The following is a 7735-nucleotide window of genomic DNA, read 5'->3' as shown; positions in this document are numbered from 1 at the left end:
TTTTTTTTGAGACGGAGTTTCGCTCTTGTTACCCAGGCTGGAGTGCAGTGGCGCGATCTCGGCTCACCGCAACCTCCGCCTCCTGGGTTGAGGCAATTCTCTTGCCTCAGCCTCCTCAGTAGCTGGGATTACAGGCACGCGCCACCATGCCCAGCTAATTTTTTTTTTTAGTTTTAGTAGAGACGGGGTTTCACCATGTTGACCAGGATGGTCTCGATCTCTTGACCTCGTGATCCACCCGCCTCGGCCTCCCAAAGTGCTGGGATTACAGGCGTGAGCCACCGCGCCCAGCCAAATGGTGTGTTTTTAAAGTTCTCATCAAAAGTGTGCTGGAGGTGTGTCCTGATGGCCATGCAGGCAGGAGTTGTGCTCTGTAGGCAGGCTCTGCTATTTGCTCTTCTCACCTCTGGCTACTTTGCAAGTTTTCCTTGAAGCTGTGTTGTTTCTCACATAAACATGATGTCCATTTTATGACTGTCCTAACCTTTCACGGTGCAAGCCTGTTTCTCTGAGCTACTGAATTCTTCATACATTTATGTTATTACTGCTTCATATTCAGAACTGCCTTGCAAGTGACATGCAGATATGTTTGAAATCAGAATCTTTCTGATTAGAATATTTTGGAACTATAATCAATTATTTCTTCTAACACTTTCATTTTTCCTCATTTTCTTTCTTTCTTCTTTTTTTTTTGTTTTTTTGAGACAGAGTCTTACTCTGTCACCCAGGCTGGAGTGCAGTGGCATGATCTCAGCTCACTGCAACCTCTGCCTCTCAAGTTCAAGCAATTCTCCTGTCTCAGCCCTCTAAGTACTTGGGTTTACAGGCATGTGCCACCACGCCTCGCTAATTTTTTGTATTTTTAGTAGAGATGGGGTTTCACCATGTTGACCAGGCTGGTTTTGAACTCCTGACCTGGGGTGATCCATTCTCCTTGGCCTCCCAAAGTGCTGGGATTACAGGCATGAGCCACTGTGCCCAGCCTCAATTTTTTTTTTTTAAGCATTTTGGTTATTTTTACTTAAAGAAAAACAGCCTTCTCCAAGGGCAACAAAGTGAACTGAAGGTCAGAAGGAAGCTGGGTGCTGACTTCTTGCAAGTTCTTGCTCCAAAACCTGGAAGTGAGGCGAGAGGGCCCTCCCGGAGCTCTGGGGAAGGCCGGCACAGCACAGGGGTTCCTTTGGTTGGAGAGGAAGAGCCGCCAGCCCACACATGGTCCCTGAATTGGTCTGAGTGGGCTCCAAGGTGACTGTCACATGCTAGTCTGCTGACATGATCGACATTAACATTCTTGGGGGGCATTAAATTAAGGAATGACACAGGGAGTCAGGAGAGTGGCCTATTCAGTTGGATTCTGAATCACAATCAGGAAATAGTCTTTATCTGGTGCAACTATAATCTCATTTTTCTTGGAGCGACAACCTCAATTTTTAATTCTAATCCTTTCTGCTCTAATTCAGGTGAAGCACAGGATATGTTTGTATTGTTTTTATATCTGTCTCCGGCATGTATCCTGTCTTTCCCATTATAATGAGGGTTCCTTAGGACAGAGACCACTGTCTCTTCTCATGTCTTCATCTTTTCCTCGCATACCCACCCCATCTTTCTTACCTAGCAGAGTCAACACTGGATTAGAGCACTGGGTATGGATTGAGTAAATCAGTCACTAGTTGATTCCCATGAGTTACTGTTTTCCTGCTCAGAATTTGTTGCTATTGCCACTTTCAGTATCATTTCCCTCTAGTGATTCCTGAAGACCTTGTTTTACTTCTGCAATTCTGCCAGTGCCCAAGTTCGCTGCAGCCTGCCCTCATGCTCTGGTCAGAGAAAACTCTTCTCCTAGGGCCTCTACTGAGACTGAAGGCCACAGGAGAGAACAGGTGCTAAGCAGGAACTTCCACTGTCCTCTGTACGAAATACTTTCCCCAGTTTCTAGAACGATAAACTGAGACCCGATTGAAAGGCTTTTCTATAAGGCTAGTCAACCAGCTGCCATACTTAGCTCCTTATTTGCAGCTTTACTTAAATACCATGGTCGGAGAAGATCTCCTTTTAATTTTTGCTATTTATTTACTTTGTAGAGACAGAGATCTCCTTTATTTCCATTCCAATCACTTTTAGGATCAATCTGCCAGTAAATGCACAAGAAGAAATGGATGGTGGGAACTTGATGTTAACAAGATTTGTTTCTTTCTTCCTTTTTTTAAAGATGGGGTCTTGCTCTATTTTTTAAGACAGTCTCCCTCTGCTGCCCAGGCTGGAGTGCAGTGGCGTGGTCTTAACTCACTACAACCTCCACCTCCTGGGTTCAAGTGATTCTCCTGCCTTAGCCTTTCAAGTAGCTGGGATTACAGGCGTGTGACACCATGTCTGGCTAATTTTTGTATTTTTAGTAGAGATGGGGTTTTACCATACTGATCAGGCTGGTCTTGAACTCCTGACTTCAAGTGATCTGCCTGCCTTGGCCTCCCAAAGTGCTGGGATTACAGGTGTGAGCCCCTGTGCCTGGCTGACAAGATTTGTTTCAAACTGGCCCTGGACCAGCACTCTCCCATGTGTTCTGACTCCTTACACACCAGTCCTTCTGCTTTGGATACCTGATTAATGGGCATTTCTGGTTCTTGACCCTTCTGCTTTCTCTTCAGGGCATGGCATACCTCTTTCTTCTTGGCTCAGCACCTATTTAGGGTGGCACTCACAATTAGCTACCTCTTTGTCCTGACCCTTCTGTGTGTTGCCTCAAGGAGCCTGCCCAAGGATGACTTAAGATCTCAACTCTCTTCTATCCCTGACAGGTTGTGGCAGATTGGGCACTCCCATACTGAAAATCATCATTGAAGAGAGAGTAGAATCTGGAGCTTCATGGAGTTGGAAAGTTGTGATAACTTTCCTCACCCATCATAAGTTTCATAGCTGACACTCTTATAACAAAAGATGGGTTAGCAAGAGAAAAGCATAACAAATTTATTTCATCAGAATTTTACGTGACACAAGAGCCTTCTGAAATGAAGACCCAAAGACTCAGGGAAGACTCTGTTTTTATGTTTAGGTTCGATGGAGAATGCCTAGCCCTGTAGAAATGTGACTGGACAAAGGCTATGGTCTGATGGGGAAAACTTAGCAAGGTCTATGTATTGAGATTCTTCTTGGCCTCTCTGTGTACTACTCCTTCCTCCTGAGTGTGGGGCAGGACCCTTCTGAAATGAGAATCTTTAAGGGAGGAGGGAGAGAGTAACCTTTCTAAGTTTTATGGTTTGCTTTGGGGAAGAGGGATTTTGGTTTCTATGACTTGCTTCAGGGGAGAAGGAAGGGTAAAAGACAGGAGGGCAAGAGTGTGCCAGAGAGACCTTGCTTCTGGGGCCTTCCAATCTCCTTTAGTTCAAAGTACTCAGCAGGCCAAAGTGTCATACCTTCGGGTATCGTTTCTGTGTCCCAACTGGCAACACTGGGTAAAATTGGAAATGAATCAATGCTTATCATCATTAGGAACATGGTGGTTAGAACCAGGAAGAACTCGTAAAGAGCATCCAATTACTGGTGAAAGAATAGACTAATAGATTAATGGAACAGAATAGGGAGCCCCCAGATAGGCTCATATGAATATAGTCAACTGATCTTTGACAAAGAAGCAAATGTAAAGCAACAGAGAAAAGTCATCGCCTTTTAAAGATACAATACCAAAGATATAGTCTAGAAAAGAAATCATTGACAAGCTGGACTTCATTACAATTTAAAACTCTGCCCTGAAAAGGACAACATCAAGAGAATAAGAAGACCAGCTACAGACTGGGAGAAAGTATTTACAAAGACGCAGCTGATGAAGAGCATCTAGTACATCCTCCTCACTTTACTGAGGCCTGGAGAAGCAACGCCTTGCTCAAGATCACACAGTGGCGTAGCTGGGTCTAAAACAACGTCTCCTCTTTCCCTTCCTAACTTAGGTTTTCAGTGATAAATAGCCCTTTATTGTCTAAAACCCTGATTTTGTCAAGAGTCTTGGTAGTCTCACAAAGAGCTCTGCTCCCACGTTGTTCCTTTTATCAAAACTCTTCAGCACACTGCTGCTCTAATGAAAAGTGACCAGTGAACAAACTCACACTCTGAAGTTAAAGATCCACATAGCCTAGGGTATTTGCCTGCCTTCCTTCCTCCTTCCTTCCTTCCTAGACAAAGTCTCACTCTGTCACCCAGGCTGGAGTGCAGTGACATGATCTTGGCTCACTGCAATCTCCACATCCCGGGTTCAAGGAATTCTTGTGCCTTGGCCTCTCGAGTAGCTGGGACTACAGGTGTGCACCACCACACTCAGCTAATTTTTGTATTTTTAGTAGAGATGGGGTTTCATCACGTTGTCCAGGCTGATCTCCACCTCCTGACCTCAGGTGATCCACCCACCTCAGCTTCCCAAAGTGCTGGGATTACAGGCATGAGCCATTGCCCTTGGCCAGGTATTTGCATTTCTAAAAGGTTGTTAGAGATGATGACACTTTAACACAAAGACCTGAATTTCCTGAGGACATAATGCTGATGCTTAGTCCTGGCCGAGACCTCTCCAACCAGAACCTCCATCAGTCAATCACTCTTTCTGTTTGTTTTCCTGGTGGTTGCCTTCCCTGCCAGGCTTTCTTCTCCTTTGGGATTGGCAGCTGATTGTAGTGCCTGGCTGTCTCAGCTTAGGGGGAAGTGGCGGTAAGGAGGAAACTGTAGACAGGATTGATGAAAACAACCACAGGGATTTACTGAGCCTGCGGTCAGAATATTAAGAGGAAGAGAAACGAAATTCAACCAAGCAGAACAAAAAGAAAAGAGTGCACTTAGGAATCAAGTGGCTGAAATCTGAGAGTATGTAAAATGGAACCATTTGAGTTTATAGCATTTATCTACCTTCCCAAAGTGGGTCTATAAACACTAGTCCCAACTGGAAGCAGAGACTAGACTCTTCTAGACTTTTAATGATACTAATGATAAAGACAATTTATATGACAGGTTCTGTGTTTAGCATTATTTAGGGATTTTCTCATTTCATCTTCACGACAACGTTATAAGGTGAGTACTAATGTAATCTCTGTTTCACAGATGAGACAACAGAACTTAAAAAGGATGAATAGGCAGGGCGCAGTGACTCACACCTGTAATCCCAGCAATTTGAGAGGCTGAGGCGGGCAGATCACTTGAGGTTAGGAGTTCAAGACCAGCCTGGCCAACAGGGTGAAACCCCGTCTCTACTAAAAATACAAAAAAATTAGCTGGGCTTGGTGGCGGGTGCCTGTAATCCCAGCTACTCGGGAGGCAGAGGCCGGGGAATCACTTGAATCCAGGAGGCGGAGGTTGCAGGGAGCTGAGATCATGACACTGCACTCCATCCTGGGCAACAGAGTAAGAATCTGTCAAAAAGAAAAAAAGAAAGAAAAAGATGAATAATATATCCAAGATTGCGCAGCTGGTAAGAGTTGAGATGAAGCTTTTGATCTCGGTCTATCTCCAAGCGTTTTCATCGTGGGTTCTCAAGATTTTTGAGTTATTCATACTTTTCCCATTTCCAGAATACACATTTTATATCAAATCATCCCTTTCAAAGAATTGAATTCTCCTTTCTTTTTTTCCTTAGAGACAAGTCTTGCTCTGTTGCCCAGGTTGGAGTGCAGTGGCATGATCTCAGCTCACTGCAACTTCTGCCTCCCGGGTTCAAGCAGTTCTTGTGCCTCAGCCTCCTGATTAGCTGGTACTAAAGGCTTGTGCCACCACGCTTGGCTAATTTCTATTTTTTATAAAGACAGGATTTCACCATGTTGGCCAGGCTGGTCTTGAACTCTCGACTTCAAGTGATTCACCCACCATGGCTCCCAAGGTGCTGGGATTACAGGCATGAGACACCACGCTCCGCCCAAGAATTTTCCTTTCTGACTGGCATTATTTCAGTTTTTATAAATAGTGTGCCCCTCTATTTGTAACCATTTTGTTTTAGAAATATCTCCTTGTATTTTGTGCTTTCCCTTTCCCAGTTATGATGTGAAAAAGACACTCATTTCTGTTTTGATTTAATGTCCCTGGAAATGCCCTACCTGACTCTGACTATCTCCTTTAATAAGTCATCTAAAATATATTGTCTGGTTCTTTTATCTCAGTAAAATGGCACTAGTGGTATTTGGATCCCGAGACAATTCAGGGAAGTATCTTGTGCACTGTGCAGGACTTCCTGACCATTTTTACGTCGTGGCACAGAGAAAACCACACAAGTAAAGTTGTAAACAAATGAGGCAGCTCACAGCCAGGGGTAACTGAGAATCCTAGGACTGAGAGCCACTCATTAGTTCCATGTGCTGGTAACTCGTACAAGGCATGCAGGCGGTCCCTGCACACTGTTTGTGAAGCTCCTTTAGTGTTGTAGAAAACCTAAGTCTTCAGCATCAGGCAGACTTGATTTTGTATTCTGACTCCACCACTTACTAACCATGTAGTTTTGGACAAATCATTTTAACTTCTCTGAAAGCTAAGTTCTTCATGTGCAAATGGGGATGATAATACTTATCTTCTGGGGTTGTAGAAAGTAGAAATAATGTGAGTCCAGTGCCTCCTCCACAGTAATGTGAAAGGAAATAAAAACTCGGGACCCTAATTCACTATGCCAAAAGAAAAAAAAATTAAACTGAAAGCTGAGTCAGGCAAGAAACTGACTTTCCTTTCACTCCTAAGCAGATAACTGCAGATAAAAGCTGGCCACAGGTGGCCAGCTGCAGTGGCTCACACCTGTAATCCCAGGCCTCCTTTGGGAGGCCAAGGCAGGCGGATCACTTGAGGTCAGGAGCTCAAGACCAGACTAGCCAATATGGCGAAAACTTGGCTCTACTAAAAATACAAAAAATGAAAATAAAAATTAGCCGGCTGTGGTGGCACACACTTGTAATTTCAGCTACTTGGGAGGAGGAGGCAGGAGAATCACTTGAACCCAGGAGGTGGAGGTTGCAGTGAATCAAGGTCACACTACTGCATTCCAGCCTGGGCCACAGAGTGAGACTCTGGCTAAAAAAACAAAAAACAAAAAACCTCCACGGGTCACTCTTATTTTCACCTTATCTTACATAAAGTGCCGATTTACTGAGAGCAAGGCAATACATAATTGACTATTCCCCTGCCTGCTCCTTTTCCCTTACAACATGTGGATCACCATACTTTCTCTTTCTCCTCTGGCCTGCTTTTTCTCTAAATATTAAAGCCCTCAAATTTATCTTTGGAAAAAGGCACAGACAGACCACCTACTGTTTCTGTGCTTCCATGTTTTCTCCTTCCGGGCATGTCCTTAGCCTTGGCAAAATAAACTTCTAAATTAACTGAGACCTATCTCAGATACCCTTTGTTTTACAGAAAGAATTCATATGCTTACATAGTACCTATTAATTTTGGTTTCTTAGTGTGTTACCTGTATATTGTTGTACGCCTTTTTTTCTAATGGTATTTATAAAGTATTGATGGCAGCTCTTTGGTATCTGATTTCAAGTTAGAAAATATAAAATTTTCACATAAAAATTAGATAAGGGCCGGGCGCGGTGGCTCAAGCCTGTAATCCCAGCACTTTGGGAGGCCGAGGCGGGTGGATCACGAGGTCAAGAGATCGAGACCATCCTGGTCAACATGGTGAAACCCCGTCTCTACTAAAAACTACAAAAAATTAGCTGGGTATGGTGGCACGTGCCTGTAATCCCAGCTACTCAGGAGGCTGAGGCAGGAGACTTGCCTG

The sequence above is a fragment of the Sapajus apella genome, unplaced genomic scaffold (genome assembly GCF_009761245.1).
Source record: "Sapajus apella isolate SASKATOON/1434 unplaced genomic scaffold, GSC_monkey_1.0 scaffold25, whole genome shotgun sequence".
NCBI lineage: Eukaryota > Metazoa > Chordata > Mammalia > Primates > Cebidae > Sapajus > Sapajus apella.
This window is presented reverse-complemented; position numbering follows the sequence as displayed.